Genomic DNA, 16,643 nt, shown 5'->3' on the forward strand with positions numbered 1-16,643 from the left:
CACTTATTACAAATTCGCCCTCGCTCGGAGGGACCGAAATAATAGTACAATTCGAATAATGAATTAACTATCCTAGCTAATTAATTATTACAGACCAACTAAATTAATTAATTTAAGAAAGCAAGAAAAAGGGCCTCGGGAAGAGGGCTCAATGCACACGTGCTAGGGTCTTGCTCGGAAGTCCACTACCATGCGTAGGCTGCCTCTGTTTTCCCTGCTCTGCCCCTCTGAAAACTGCCAAAGTCTCAGAATTGCTTCCCTGGACATTGGGAGACACCACCGGCTGAGGAGAATCATCATCGGCTGTGATTTGGTGTCGATCGGCCAAAAATGAATCCATCGGCCACAGATTGGTTGCCGGTCGGTACTGAACACTGCCGGTCGGCCAAGAATGTCTGCAGAACCTGCAATTGACAGCAGCAGAGGGCAAGGCACAACATGGCAATGCAATTCAAGCAATGTATGCACCAACCATATCCCTTATCATGTTTATCACTCAAAGGGACATGATCCTCGATTCTCGGGCCACCAATCACGCATTTCGATGCATGATGGCCCAAGGAATCGAGTGTGCAACTTCAATTTCAAATGTAATGCAATGCAAATAAACAAGCAAAGGGGCTCAACCTCTATCATGCTCAACTCGAGAGGTATGGCATGCATGTTAATGCAATGCAATCCTAAGCATGTGAGCTAGCATGCAACATAGGCAATGCAATGTGTACATGCAAGTATGCAAGCAAACATACAAGGTGAGCATGCAAACAAGCAAAGAGATGGACTTAAGCACGGTTTAAGCAGCCCTTACTAGGCCTAAAACAGTGGCCAAGGTGCTCAAAAGTGAAGGACTAATAGGCCCACAAACATTCATGCAAATGATCTCCAACACTTCAAGCATTAAAGAGCAATTCTCAAGCACACTCAAGAGGATGCAAACATGGACATATAGCATGCATTAAGCTCTAAAATCATGTTACAAGATGATGCCAAATCAATTTAAACAAGACAAGCAAAACATGCCACAATGGCCTAAGTGCTTAAGACAAGCCAGGGAGGCTTAAACCAAGGTCAAGTCCACCAAACCTCACAAGGCTAAGGGGACTTAAAACAAGTCAAATGCAGACTTAAACAAAGCCAAGGGTGTACTTAGATGGCATCTAAGTGGTCTAAAAGTGCAAACATACTCCGAGGCCTAAACAAGGGGCATAAGGAAACAACCTTTAAACACATTGAAGGGGGATTAAATGCAAGCACATAGGCATGCCACAAGGACTGAAATAACATGACAAGTGGTTCCAAACCACTGAAATGATGCAAGGATGGCATGCTAGAGGGGTCAATGCTCAAGGTATACAAGAGAGTTTACATGGTAGCTATACAAAGCAAAGCATGGATGACTCAAATGACCAAAAACAGTCCCTTAGCATACTAAAACAAGCATAAAAGCTTCACAAAGCTAGGCCAAAACACATGAGCATGGTAGTCTAAATGCTAGGCACATGTTGAGGCAAATCATGGCATTACAAGGCATGTATGCTAAGCAAGCATGGTGTACCAAAACCAATTTAAAACAATGCTATTTCATGAAAAAATAAGCATAAATAACAACTAAGGCATGGTCAACAAGAGCCTAAGCTAGGTGCTCCCTTAAGAGGCAAAAATGGTCCTTTTCAAGGACAACAAGGAGAGGGGGTGGCCCTCTCCTTCTTGGGACCTCAAGGCACCATCCTGACCTCTGAAATCCCTCAAGATTTCAGTGGTGAGGAGGCCCAAACACCAAGGTCTCGGAGCTCTCCCAAAATGGCACAAAATGGAGCCTTATAAGGCTTAAGAGGGGTCAAACGACCCCAAAGCTTGAAGCAACCTTAAAAAACTATTTAGAGGGCCTAAAACTAGAACTTTTTTATGTTATACACAAAGCTCAAAAACAGTTTCAAGATAGGCTAAAAAGCTATGCAAAAATGGGGTAAAAAGGGACAAAAGTCTTACCCTTGTAGACCCTCTTCAACAATGGAGCTCCAGCAGCTTCTTGAGGTTGAAATCAACTTCAAAACTCTAAAAACAACCCTCAAGGGCCTCAGCTCCAAGGAAAGGTGTGGTAGTGTGTGTTTGTGTACAAAACTAAGGCTTAAACACACACAATACAAGAGAAGGAGAGATATAGATATAGGATAGATACAAAACCCTAAACCTAGAACCAGAGCTTCTCTAACAATTTTTTCTAACCCTAATGCCAAGAGAGGAGCCCTCTTCTTATAGGCAACTCCCTCTTGTAAGGCTTCCAAAACAAGCCATCCAAGAGGGAAATCCCTCCATACACGTGTATGGAGGAGAGCAGAGTGGGTGCCAGCTATCACAGCTGGCACAAAATATCTACTAAAAGTAGATGAACAGTGATCGGCCATTCAAAATTGCCATTTTGGCAAAATAAATGGCTGACCGGCAACAAAGAGTGCCGACCGGCATATACATTGCCGATGGCATAAAATCACTGGCCAGTGGCCTCAAGCCACGGCCGGTGATGTGTGGGGATGCCTCACAAGGCATTCCCTGCCCCTCCAAGGCAAAACACAAGTGTTTGGTGTAAAATCAGACACAACATGGTCGAGTCGAGAGTCCTGAGGCAAGGCGCGCAATCGAGACCTCCGAGAACTCAAGATGAACACAAACAAGGGTAATCACCAAGTGTTCCAATGGTGACGTCCAAGTTTTGAGGACAGTCAAAAATGGGGTGTCTACAGTCATGTCAGTCATTTTGTTTGTCTCGATTCTTGTTTTGAGTCGTTTCGGGTGTCTTTAGATGTGTTTCGGTTGTCTTACCTTGTCTTTCTCTTTATTGTTGAGTTGTGGTGTGCTGTGTTCAGTCGTAGGCTCAATACCCAGTTGAGAACTTATTCTCACTGTCAATTTCAAAAATTATTTTTGTGCTCAGAGTGCCGTGTCGTTCTCCACATTTGTGCAAAACAAGACTTTGTTCTTTCAAAAACCGTAGGGTTCAACCCGAGTCATGTGGGACCAGTAAAACGAGGACCTATCTGAAGCTATATAGGTTACAGACTGCAAAGCAAAAGAAAAGAGGGAAAATGTCGGGTATCTGAGTTTGTTTCAACTTTAGTAAGTTCTAAGATTGCATTCCGTGTGTACCTCTTCAGGTCTTGCCAATGCTCCGAAGTATGAGTGTGCCTCTACCTCAAGCTCAAGATCAAGTCTGCTTCAAGCCAGAATGGCGATCGAAAGTGCTCTCCCTGAGTACCATTCCCTGCCAGAGGCATCTTGGCTGTGTTCACAATGAGTTCCTAGGAGACCAACGGTGACGATGGAAACTAGAGTTCGAATGGCTGTTGCCTAGAACGCAAAGGTTTGGGATTTCTGAGACTAAAGTCTGGTTTAAATACCCAGAGGTGTGTCCTCGGCTTGAAATCTGTATGGAAGCCCCATAGGTTGAGATAGCGCGTATGCACCTCAATTCTGGATACTGAACCAACCTAGTCTGTCACCCCGTTGGAGAATAAGGAAAGTTGTAAATATGATAAGGAAGAAAGGCAGCATCCAAAGTGTTCTACGTGAAGAACCCTTGTCAGTATTTCAGAGCCTTTGTACTGTAAGTTGAAGGTAAGTGTTCGAAGAGCACGAGGAGAGATCCCCGTCAGAGTAGAGCGGCTCATCGCCACTCACCCCATGAGGTGCTTTCTAAAGCACTGCTAGGTTTGTTTATTGCATTCCTTAAACATCATGCATTGTATTGCATTGTACCAATCAAGTTTCTTTCTCATTCATGCACGATATTGTATGTACGGTTCATTTGAAACTGGCGCAACCAGGTGATATTGTATGTACGGTTCATTCAAAGAAGTTTCGTTTAAGGTCATTCACCTTAGTGTATCCATCACACTTCATTTACTTTTGTGTATCCATCACACTTGTTCACTTAGTGCATCTATCACACTTCGCGTTCACCTTTAGTGTATCTATCATACTTGTTCACTTAGTGCATCTATCACACTTTGTGTTCACCTTTTGTGCATCCATCACACTTGTTCACTTAGTGCATGTATCACACTTCGTGTTCACCTTTAGTGTATCTATCACACTTGTTCACTTAGTGCATCTATCACACTTCGTGTTCACCTTTAATGTATCTATCATACTTGTTCACTTAGTGCATCTATCACACTTCGTGTTCACCTTTTGTGTATCCATCACACTTGTTCACTTAGTGCATCTATCACACTTCGTGTTCACCTTTAGTGTATCTATCATACTTGTTCACTTAGTGCATCTATCACACTTCGTGTTCACTTATTGCGTATCCATCACACTTGTTCACTTAGTGCATCTATCACACTTCGTGTTCACCTATTGTGTATCCATCACACTTGTTCACTTAGTGCATCTATCACACTTCGTGTTCACCTTTAGTTTATCTATCATACTTGTTCACTTAGTGCATCTAACACACTTCGTGTTCACCTATTGTGTATTCATCACACTTGTTCACTTAGTGCATCTATCACACTTCGTGTTCACCTTTAGTGTATCTATCATACTTGTTCACTTAGTGCATCTATCACACTTTGTGTTCACCTATTGTGTATCCATCACACTTGTTCACTTAGCGCATCTATTACACTTTGTGTTCACCCTTTGTGTATCTATCACACACTCACATTGTGTATCCATAACACGTTTACTTTGAGTATCTATCACACGCTTGCTTTGTGTATCTATCACACATGTCTACTTTGTATATCTATCACACGTTTGCTTAGTGTATCTATCACACTTCGTTTGCTTCGTGTATCCATCACACGTTCGCTTTAGTGTATCTATCACTACGCTCGCTTTGTGTATCTATCGCACATATACTCACTCTGTGTATCTATCACACTGTGTTCACTTTTTTGTATCTATTACACATGCTCGCTAAGATTGCATAATCTTCTTACATCCTTTTTGCATGTAATGTAGTTTGGTTTTTATTCACTTGCTTAAAACTGTCGCATTTATTGTGTATAATTGCTTCATTATAGCTCTCTTTGCATGATCATAAGTTATGTTCGGCCTTGTGCATGTCTTTTTGCATTTTGCCCCTGCCTGCGGGCACATCTCTTTGTTTATCTCGCCTGTTTGTCCAAGTCTTCGGTCTTGTCAAAAATGGGTCGTCTCTGGGCTTTGACATTCACTCCCGTCACTTATGACTTTCGAGTTCTGTCAAAGAGGGGCAACTGTAGACACCCCATTTTCGACTGACCTTAAGACTCAGACGTCATCGATTGAGCGCTTGGTGATTGCGCATGTTGTGCTCGTTTCGAGGTTTCGGAGTTCTTAGCTGCGAGCCTCGCCTCCGGACCTCGGGACCCTTTGTACTTTGACTCGGTCCGCGGACCAATTTCTATTTTCTCTTCCCGGAAGGAGGAAGAGGTCTTATAAACCATCTCTCAGTGGTCGTAGGCTACTTTTCGTGGTCGTAGGCCACTGTTCCCATTTGGAGACTAGTTTTCAATTTTCGGAGCCGTCGGTCATGCACCTCAGCTCGGGACCGCTTTACATTCTCCGTTTGGCACGGTTTTTGGAACACACCTCGTTTCCTCTATCTAGAGGGACACTGTGGTCCAGGAGACCACTTTTGTGGTCGTACGCCACTTTTGATGCTCGACAGCTGGTTTTCGGGGCTTCCAGCCGCGCGTCTTGCCTCCCGAACCCTCGTCTTGCATCCGTTTTGGTTTGTCTTGGGTACAAACCTTACTTTCCTTGGTGAGAATTGGTACAAGGGTGAGAGACCAGCTTTTTCCTTGGAGACCACTTTTCTCCCCGTCAGCCGATTTTCTGGTCAGGAAACTGGTTTTCTTGGGTTTTGGGCCACATTTTCTGGTTTTCCACCCCACCATTGGCTTGCTTTCAGTGTGAAGACCACCATTTCCCCTGGCCAACCACTTTTTTGCTGGGAAACCACTTTGCATGGTCAGGCGACCACTAAAAGTAGCAGGCCGACCACCTTTTCTGGTCAGCAACTTTCCTCCTGTTTTGGCAGACTGTATGGATGCCAGCTATGCCAGTTGGAGGGCACATACTGTATCCTCCATACACGTGTATGGAGGGATTTCATCCAAGTTTAGCTTCTCTAAGAAGCTTGAATCCTTTGTTTTTCTATAAGAGAGGGTCTCCCTTTCCATTCCAGAGGGAGACCCTCTCTTATATTTCCCTCTATATCTCCAAAGGCACAAGCATATATTTCCCTCTATATCTCTATATTTTGGGCCTAAAAAGTGTGTTGTTCGTCACTTTTGCACCACACCTCTTAACCACACACCTCCATCATTGAGCTGAGGTTCTTGGAGGACATATTTGGGGGTTAAAAGGCTGGTTTTTGGCTGAGAAAGAAGTTGTTGCAGTGTTTCAAGGGTAACCTGTTTTCTTTCTTTTAAGCTTTGTTTTGGTTGCTCTCTTGGTCCCATTTGCATGCTTATTTAGGCTTAGCTTCCAACTGAAAAAAGTCTTGTTTTAAGGTGCTTGTGGTGTTTGTTTAAGGCCTCTTGGGTGTTGAGAGTCTTCTACCCTCTTGTATGCCTTGTTTAGTCTTGTTTTGTGCCATGCCTTAAGGCCTTTGGGTCGGTCTTTTCTTGGCCTTTTAGCCACTAAAATCCATTGGATTTTCAGTGGTAGGCATGTGGTTTTGAGGCCTCAAATCAGAGGGGGGTGATCCCCTCTCTTCTTGTTTTGTTTGCTTGCATTTTTGGCCCATCAAAGGAGCATACATCTTCATACTTTCAAGGCTTGGTTCATGCACTTTTTGGTGACTTTTAGGGCCTGCCTAGACTCTGTCCATGGTTGGTTTGGTCACCCTTGGCATGCTTCTCATATGTGTAGTGTAATCCCATTTGTGGCTCATCAAAGTAGCATGCCAATCTAGCATGTATTAGCTTCATTTCAATAGATTTTTGGTCATCATTTGGCATGTCATGGCTCTATTTATGGCTGGTTTAATAGCCTCTTGCATGCTTCATATGCTTGTAGTGTAAATCTTGTTCACTAGCTTTGAATGCATGATGTTTTGGCTCACCATTCTAGCATATTTTGGCCATGCTCCAACATGATCTTGTTCATATTTTGGGCTGTCTTCTCTCTATTTTGAGGCCTCTTGGTCGAATGATGCTTTCCATGCATGCTTGTTGTGTAATAGCCTTGACTAGCTTTGAGTTTTGAGGTCTCTTGCACGCTTAACTCGAGATATTTGCATGTTTTGGCATCATCGGGAATGTTATTTTAGAGCATGTAGGGCTGCCATACTTCCATATTTTCCCACTCTTTGAGTGCTCTTTAGAGTTATGTTTTTATGCCCTATTTGTGAGCCATTGCATGAGCCCCATTTTTGTGCCTTTCAAAGCCATCATCCCAACTCATTTTGCTACTGTTTTGGCCTACATAGGGTCTTTTTGGGGTTGGTTTGGTCATTTGAGCATCGCCTTGCATGTCTTTAGTGTAACATGCTTCAGAAGCTTTTGATACTTGAGCCTTTCGACATGCATTGCGTGAGTTGTTTGCATGATTCGAAGTCATTTTGCATGCCATTTTAGTGCTGGTACATATGCCATTGTACTCCATGTTTCATCCTTTCAATGCCTCTGGAGAGTTTTATTTTGTGCCTTGAACTTGGACCAATATGCATGCATGTTTGTATAGCATTTTGAGTTTCCATCTTAACATGTATGGCCACTGATTTGGGCATGACTGAGGTTAGTCCATTTTGGTTTAAGTCCATAGAGCAGTGTGTATGCCATATGGTCCATTGCGTTGTGTATGCCATGTCCATTCGCATTGTGTATGCTAGTTATTGGTCATATTGTTGCATGCTTATGTTGTCTTGCATTGAGTATGCATGCATTAGCATAATTTGCATGTCATTAGCTTTGTTAAGTTAATCATGTCACATTGCATTGAGTGGACCATGTGGTCCTTAGCACTGTGCATTGTGCATGCCATTAGCATTGAGTATGCTAAGTTACATTGCATTGCAAGTTTGCATGCTTGTCCCTTGCATGTTGTTTGCATGCTTGTTTAGATGTATTGCATCGAGTTGCATGCTTGAGTCACATTGGGTATGCCATGCTTACTTTGCGTTTGTGTTTGGAATAGGTGTTAGTCGAAGCACGGGAAACGAGGGACGTTTCATACTTGAAGTGATGAAACGCGCCTCAATTCTCAATCACCGACGCTCTTGATCATACATGATAGAGTTTTAGGCTTTATGTGTTTGCTTGTGCATTCATTTCCATATTGAATTGTGCAACTTCGCTTCTCGGCCATCATGCATTGAAATGCGTGATTGATGGCCTGAAGGTTGAGAACCACACTCCCTTGAGCTTATGAAATGATAGGGAGGGTGGTTGTGCACACATATCTTGCTAATACATTACCATTTTTTTTCTTGCTCTCTGTTGCAGTAAATTGAAGTCCAGCAGCAAAAATTGGTCGACCGACCAGATAAAGTGGCAGGCCGACCACTTTTTCTGATTTTCACCACAAAAAGTGGTCGGCAGGTGGTCTCCAAAGCCAACAACTGGTTGGCAACCTTCCCACAGGTTCCCTTGGTGGAGCTTCAGCCTTCTGGAGCTTTGTGCAGTGTTCTGAGATCAATTGCAACAGAGGCAAGTCGGGGCATCGCGATGGATTTCCGAGCAAAGCAATTCGAGCATGCATGCATCCTTCATCATCCAAGGCAGAGCTGAGGCAGCCCACATCACATAGTTTGCATGCTTATTTAATTGCTAATTTAGTTGATTTGTTAACTAGTTAGTGTTGTGTAATAATTAGCTGTAGCTTGTTATTAATTTTGTTGCATAATAACTAGTTTAATTAGAATAGTTGGTTAATTAGTTGGTTCTATATTATTTATTCGGACCCTCCGTTGAGAGGGCACAACTATTGTAATAAGTGTGCGTATGTGTGATGCATGTCTTCCAACCCCCATTTCTTTCTCCTTTTTATTTACTAGCTTACGATGGTTAGTTTTAGGGCATGTTTCAGTTAGTATCCTTATGCTTCGCATGTTTGCATTCATTCATCTGTCTTGCATGCACCGTGCTCGGCGCATCATACTAACTGCATTTTATTTCAATTCCTGTTTGAATACATGTATCAAGTTGCATTTCGCATGACATTTTAGAATAGCTGAGCCTATCTTAGTTGCATTTTGCATGTGTTGCATTAGGCATTCTTGACAAAGCTAGGATCATGCATGGTTACTAACTATCTTTTGTTTTGGTTCGGAGTACTCGGTAAATGTTTATGCTTTAGCATCCTTGCATGTGTGTGAGTGACTGCCATGATAGCATGCTTGCCATGAGGCTAACTACTTACGTGATATAACTGCCTGAATGCCTGTGGGTGAAGGTTGGATTACTTGAATTGAACAATTCATTGATTGCGAGTTTTAAGCCCACTTGAGAGTGGCAAATCACCATGTTTTCTAAGCCCACTTGAGGGTGGCAAAATCCGTATTTTAGCCTACTTGCGAGTAGCAAACTGCTTTAAAAAACAAACATGAGATGTTTTGTTCCAACATAGGCAAGCCAGTTTATACTTGTATGTTGTGCGCATCACATATTAATTCTAGGTTAATAACTGGAATAAGAGCACATGTGTTTTTAAAAACAAGATATCATGTTAGTAAAGGCCGATCTTTGATCGGGCGAGCGGGGGTGCTCATTGCATGACCTTCCCCTCTCGTACCCAAGTTCCCGAGCTGAGGCAACTTTGGTGATGACGGACATGTGGCCTTTAGCACGAGTCAGGGTTTTCTAAATTTTCCAAAAATAAAATATTTAGGTGGCGACTCTGTATCTAGCAAAGCATTCCATGTTTGACACTTTTTTCTAAAAATTAGTTTTTCAAAACAATTTGTCGAATTTGGACTCTTTGGTGATTTATCAATCTCGCATTTCACTTTGCAAGATCAAATTAAGAACCGTGACATTGAGTCTGAACTGTAGTGAGCCTAATGAACAAAATGAGATTTTCCTGGGACGTTCAGGCGCGTCTACAGTTTCTGGCGACTCTGCTGGGGATTTAGAGAATTTGACTTGAACTCATGATGTGTTGTTTTGATTACACTTATGTGTTTGTTTGCATTGCATGTGCATTAGTGCACCTAGGACACCGTGTTTGCCATGTGCTATTCCTGAACGGTCTGCCAGAGGCTCGCTTTGAGAAGCGTGCCATAAGGCTGATCGGTTCCGGGCTCTGCCACGATGGGAACACAAACCCCGATTTTTACCGGGGCACCCTTTTTTGACTATTCGACCTAGTGCATATTCGGAGTCTATAGTGACCATCCCAAGCTAGGACAAGTTGCTTACCCGATTGTTGGTTGTTTGAAACCGCTGCGTGCGTACTGAAACCCTAGCTCCTGACAAAATAGGACAGGGAAACCCTACCCCAACATAGGGATGTTTTGGCTCTTACTTGCTTTATTATGTGCTTTTAGAGTTGGCGTCTACAGGAATGCATGTATCAGTTTGTAAGTCTGGGTATCAAGCCTGCGGGCATTAGTATTTTGGAATCAGTTTTACCTGAGGGTATCAGTTTACAGGCAGAATTTTGGGCAGAGTTCAGTAAAGAGTACAGTAATTCAGCAATGCTCAAATCTGTTCTGGTGAAATGGGGCTGAGATGCTGCCTGTTTTCTCTTTTGCTAGGTAGTCCTGGAACTATAGCTTCAGAAGGCTCCAATATCCCCCGAGTACACCGGACTTATGTTGATAGACTTTGTCAGGTCAGAGATTCAGTTCAAGGGCAAATTAGTGTTCCTTCGCCAGAGGCAGGGTAAAAGGGCCAGTCAGGTATAGATCATCAGTTCAACAGTCTTCGGATTAGCGGTCATTATCCATCTTACCTGTGCGCAGTTGGGTTGAGATATCTACTTTTACCTCAAGGAGATACACCTGTTATTCAACTGGACCAACACAATATGGTAGGCTTGGAGGAGATGATGCGTCGGCTCCAGGAGACTATGTAAGCAGGATGCTGCCCGCCAAGCAGAAATGGCTGCACGTCAAGAAGAAGTAGGGGCCCAACAGGCAGAGTTAATTCCCAAGCTACAACAGCAAACCGGAGCATCTGCTTCACATCCACCCCCTCCCCCACCTAGAGTTCTACCACTCGGGGAGACTGCAAATGTCCAGGAAGATACGAACGCCCCAACAGGACCAGTTCCGCCACCAGTTCTACCATAGATTTCAATGGCACCGGCCTTTTCAACAGATACACCATTTGAATCTGAGATGGACCCAACCGCCCTAAAGGTCAGTAAGCTTGAGAAGCTATTCAAGAGGGCTCAAGGTGTGAACTTCATTCTAGACATAGAGGATGGTTATACCGACTCAGCGGTGACATTGCCAGACCGGTTTAAAATGCCACATATCGACCGCTTCGATGGCTCTAGAGACCCAATGGTGCACCTCCACCTGTTTTCTGATATCCTGAGGCCAATGGGCTTGACCATGGCCCAGAAGCTATCATTATTCGGTCAAACCATGTCTGGGATGGCCACAATCTGGTATGCAAAATTGGAGAACTCTGTGAAACAGAATTGGGAAGAGATGGCTGAGGCCTTCATAGCTCAATACACCTATAACACTCAGATTGGGGTCACAACACGTGGTCTCGAGACAACCCGGTATAGACACCCCATTTTTTACTGTCCTCAAAACTTGGACGTCACCGTTTGAACACTCGGTGATCATCCATGCTCGTGTTCGTTTTGAGTTCTCAGAGCTTTCGGCCGCGCGCCTTGCCTCGAGACCTCTCGACTTGTTTGTTTTGTGCTTGGTTGTAGACCAAACACTTGTGTGATTGCTTCTAAGGGCAGAGAATGGCTTGTTGGCCAGCCCCACACCTCACCAGCCATGGCCTGAGGCCACCAGCCTTGTTTTCTTGCTACCGGCCAAAGGTGTTGGCCGGTCGGCATTGTTTTTGGTCGACCGGCCATTGTTTTGATCAATCGGCCACTTTTTCTGGGCGAGACCTTTTCTTGGGGAGGCTTGACCATTCTGAACCTTTGGTTTAGCTTCTTGTGGGAGGCTTGACCCTTTTGAACCTTTGGTTTAGCTTCTTGGGGAGGCTTGACCCTTTTGAACCTTTGCCTAGCTTCTCCAAGAAGCTTGAACCTTTCTTAGCTTCTTGAGGAAGCTTGACCCCTTTGCTCTAACTTCCACAAGAAGCTTGACCCTTTTTGCTTTAGCTTCCTTAAGTAGCTTGGACCTTTGTTCTTCTATAAGAGGGAGCCTCTCCCTCATTAGCAAAGGTTCAGATTTTTGGCCAAGGCTCCATACACATATATCTCTCTCTATATCTCCTCCATTTTAGCTCAAAAGTGTAAGGTTCTTGGCCCCGTTGCACTACAACCCTTAGCCTAACCCTTCCACCTTCGGTCTAAGCATCTTGGAGGCCATTTTCAAAGGCTAAGGGACTGGTTTTTGGGTGTGGAGCTGCGGAAGTTCTTGGCTACAAGGGTAACACTCCTTTTCCCTCTTTTATTTCCCATTTTTGCACAAGCTTTTCGCCTATCTTGCATGTTGTTTTGAGCTTAGTGTATAACTGATAAAAGTTCTGATTTTGCATGCTTTTGATCTTTGTTTAAGATCACTTTTGTGTTTGGGGTTGTTTACCTTTTCTTAGGCCTTGTTTGGCCTCTTTTTGTACCTTTTTTTTGAGCGTCGGGACCACCTTGTATTGGCCTTCTCACCACTGAAATCCAGAGGGATTTCAATGGTGGGGATGGTGTTTTGAGGTCCTAAGAAGGGGAGGGTCATCCCCTCTCCTTATTGTCTTGTTTACTTGCATTTTTGGCCTTACAAAGGAGCCCATATTTACATGCATCCTAAGCTTGGTTCAGGCCCTTTTTGGTGACTCTTAGGACCTGCCTAGCCTCTGTCCATGGTTGGTTTGGTCCCTTTTTGTTTGCTTCTTGCATGTGTAGAGTAAACCCTTTCTTTGCTTATCAAAGGAGCACCCCATTCTAGCATGTGTTGACTATGTTTCAGTGGTTTTTAGTCATATTTTGGCATGCCATGAATTTTTTTTGGCTGGTTTGGTGGTCCCTCATTTGCTTCACAGGCTTGTAGTGTAAACCATGCTTACTAGCTCACATTGCATGTTGTTTTGGCCCTCCATTCTAGCATATTTTGGCCATGTTTCAAACATGTTTTGTTCATATTTTGGGCTGCCTTAGCTCAATTTTTAGGCCTCTTGGTCGATTGGTGCTTGCCATGCATGGTTGTAGTGTAATAGCCTTGTTTACCTTTGAGTTTTGAAGCCCCTTGCGTGCGTTACTTGAGGTGTTTGCATGTTTTGGTATCATAGGGAATGCTATTTCTGAGCTTACATGTGTGCCATATTCTCATGTTTAGCATGCCTTCGATGCGTTTGAGAGTTGCATCATAATGCCTTGTTTATGAGCCTTTGCATGAGCTTCATTTTGGTGCATGTCAAGCCCTCATTTTAGCTCATTTTGCCACTGTTTAGGGACTGCATGAGGCCTGTTAGGAGTTGGTTTCATCATTTGTGCATTGCTTTGCATACCTCTAGTGTAATGTGCTTCACTAGTTTCGGTATTTGAGCCTTCCTACATGCATTGCACGAGTCGTTGCATCATTTCAGTGTCATTTTGTATGCTATTTCAGAGCTGGAGTGTATGCCATTGTACCTCATGTTTCATCCTTGCCATGCTCTTGGAGAGTTGCATTTTGTGCCTTAGTCACGGGGCCATTGCATTGTTCATGTTTGCATGAGTTTTGGTGCCTTGATTCCATCATTTTTGGCCACTGATTTTGGCATGCTTGAGAGCTACCCATGTTAGTGTAAGTCCATCTCAGCATGTTGTTGCATGCTTGTTTCATTTTGCATGTTGTTGCATGCTATACACGTCCACATGTTTAGGTTGTATGCCTATTGCATATTGCATGTTAACATGCTTATGGTGCATTAGATTTGTTGCACACTTGCGTTATTTTCATGCTTGCTTGCTTGTCTAGGTTGCATTGCATTGTGTGTGCATCCCTTGCCTCTTGATCAATCATGATAGAGGTTGGGGCCCTTTGTGTGTTTTGTGCATTTCATTCCATATTGAGTTGTACACTTGGCTTCTTTGGCCATCATGCATTGAAATGCGTGATTGATGGTCCGAGAGTCGAGAGCCATACTCCCTTGAGTCCAAAACACGATAGGGAGGGTGGTTGTGCATACATTGCTTCAAAAATGCATTGTCGTGCCATGTCTGTCCTTTGCTGCTGCAAAACAGGGTTCTGCAGGAATGAATGGTCGACCGACCACATTCAGTGCCGGCCGAGAGCCACACTTCTGGTCGATGACCACTTTTCCATGGCCGGTGACCATTCCTCTTGGCCGGTGACATCCCACAGTGATCATGGAGTGATTCTGAAGCATCCTTGGGATTTGTGCAGTCTTCAGATGTGCAGAACAGTGCAAACAGAGGCAACATGAGCATGGTGACGGATTTCCGAGCAAAGCTGAGCAGACATGCATTCATCCCTCTTCCCGAGGCCTCTTCACTGATTTTTTAGCTTAATCAATTTGTTAATTTGTTAAGCAGTTTTGTAATTATTTAATTAGCTTGTTAGTTAGTTAAATTTTTATTATTCTTTCGGTCCCTCCCTCGAGAGGGCGAATTTGTAATAAGCATGCGTGTGTGTGATGCATGTCTTCTAACCCCACGTCTTTCTCCCTTTTACTTACTTGCTTTCAATGGTTAGTCTTAGGGCACATTTCAATTAGCATACTTATGACAACATGTTTGCATACATTCATTCGTATTGCACGCACCGGGCTCGGCGCATCATACTAATTGCATAGTATTTCAATTTCAACTTGAATACGTGTATCGAGTTGTCGCATTTGACATGCCATTCTTAGGGTAGCCGAGCCTATCTTAGTTGCATTTTGCATGCGTTGCATTAGCCATTGCTAACATGAACTAGGATCATGCATGATTACTAACTAGTTTCTTGTTTTGGCTCGGAGTACACTGTGAGTGTTTATGCTTTAGCATCTTGCATGTATGTGAATGTTAACATGACAGCATGCTTGCCATTAGGCTAATTGCTTATGTGATATAACTGCCTGAATGCCTGTGGGTGAAGGTTGGACTGCTTGAATTGGAATAATTCATTGGAATCTGTGTTTTAGCTTACTTGCGAGTAGCAAACTTTAAACTATTTCCATACAAACAGATATGCAATGCTTTGTCCCAAATTAGGCGATCTAGTCTATACTTGTTTTGCTGTGCGCATCACCTAGTAAAGATTAGCTAATTAACCGGAATAAGAACGCATGTGTTTTCAAAACTCGATATCATGGTTAGTAGATGCCGATTTTTGATCGGGCGAGCAGGGGTGCTCACGAAGTGACCTTCCCCAATCGTACCCAAGTTCCCGAGCCGAGGCAACTTTGGTGATGATGGACACGTGGCCTTAGGCAACGAGTCAGAGTTTTCTAAATTTTCCAAAATAAAATATTTAGGTGGCGACTCTGTATCTGGCAAAGCAGTCCATGTTTGGCACTTCTTTCTTAAAAATCAATTTTCAAAAACGATTTGCCGGATTTGAACACTTTGGTGATTCATCGGTCTTGCATTGCACTCTGCGAGATTAGATACAGGACCGTGACATTGAGTCTGAACTGTAGTGAGCCCAAATGAACAGAACGGGATTTCCCTCCCGGGACGTTTGGGGATGTCTACAGTTTCTGGCGACTCTGCTGGGGATTTAGAGAACTTGACTCGCACTCATGATATCTTGTTTTGATTACACTTATGTGTTTCTTTGTACTGCATTTGCATTGGTGCGCCTAGGACACTGTGTTTGCCATCTGCTATTCCTGAACGGTTTGCTGGAGGCTCGCTTCGAGAAGCGTGCCAAAAGGCTGATCGGTTGCGGGCTTTGCCACGATGGGAACACAAACCCCGATTTTTACCAGGGCACCCTTTTTGACCATTTGACCTAGTGCATATCGGAATCCATAGTGACCATTCCAAACTAGGACAGGTTGCTTACCCGATTGTAGGTTGTTTGAAACTGCTGCGTACGTAGTGAAACCCTAGCCCCTGACAATAGGACAGGGAAACCCTACCCCAACATATGGGTGTTTTGGCTCTCATTTGTTTGTTATGTGCTTTTAGAGTGTGTCTTTACAGGGAATGCACGTATCAATTTGCAAGTCTGAGTATCAGGCCTGAGGGCACCAATATTTGGGAATCAGTTTTACCTGAGGGTATCAGTTTACAGGCAGAATTTTGGGCAGAATTCAGTAGAGAGCATGGTCATTCAACTTTGTTCATATTTGTTTTGGTGAAATCAGGCTGAGGTGCTGTCTGTTTTCTCTCTTGCTAAGCAGTCTTGGAACCATAGCTCCAGAAGGGTCTGATATCCCTCGGGTACTCTGGACCTGTGTTGTTATGTGATCAGGGGATGAACCACTTGCTGTCGGTGCTCAGTTTACTCCAGATGTAATGGATGACACGCACTATTTGGAGCATTTGCGAATGCTGTTTATTCTACTTTCTGACTTGGGTATTGAGTCTGTCTTGTTGTATCGAGTCAGTCCTGTTGAGTCTGTCCCGCTGTATAAAGT

This window comes from Camellia sinensis, chromosome 7, assembly GCF_055761805.1.
Source record: "Camellia sinensis isolate YWXY chromosome 7, ASM5576180v1, whole genome shotgun sequence".
Lineage (NCBI taxonomy): Eukaryota > Viridiplantae > Streptophyta > Magnoliopsida > Ericales > Theaceae > Camellia > Camellia sinensis.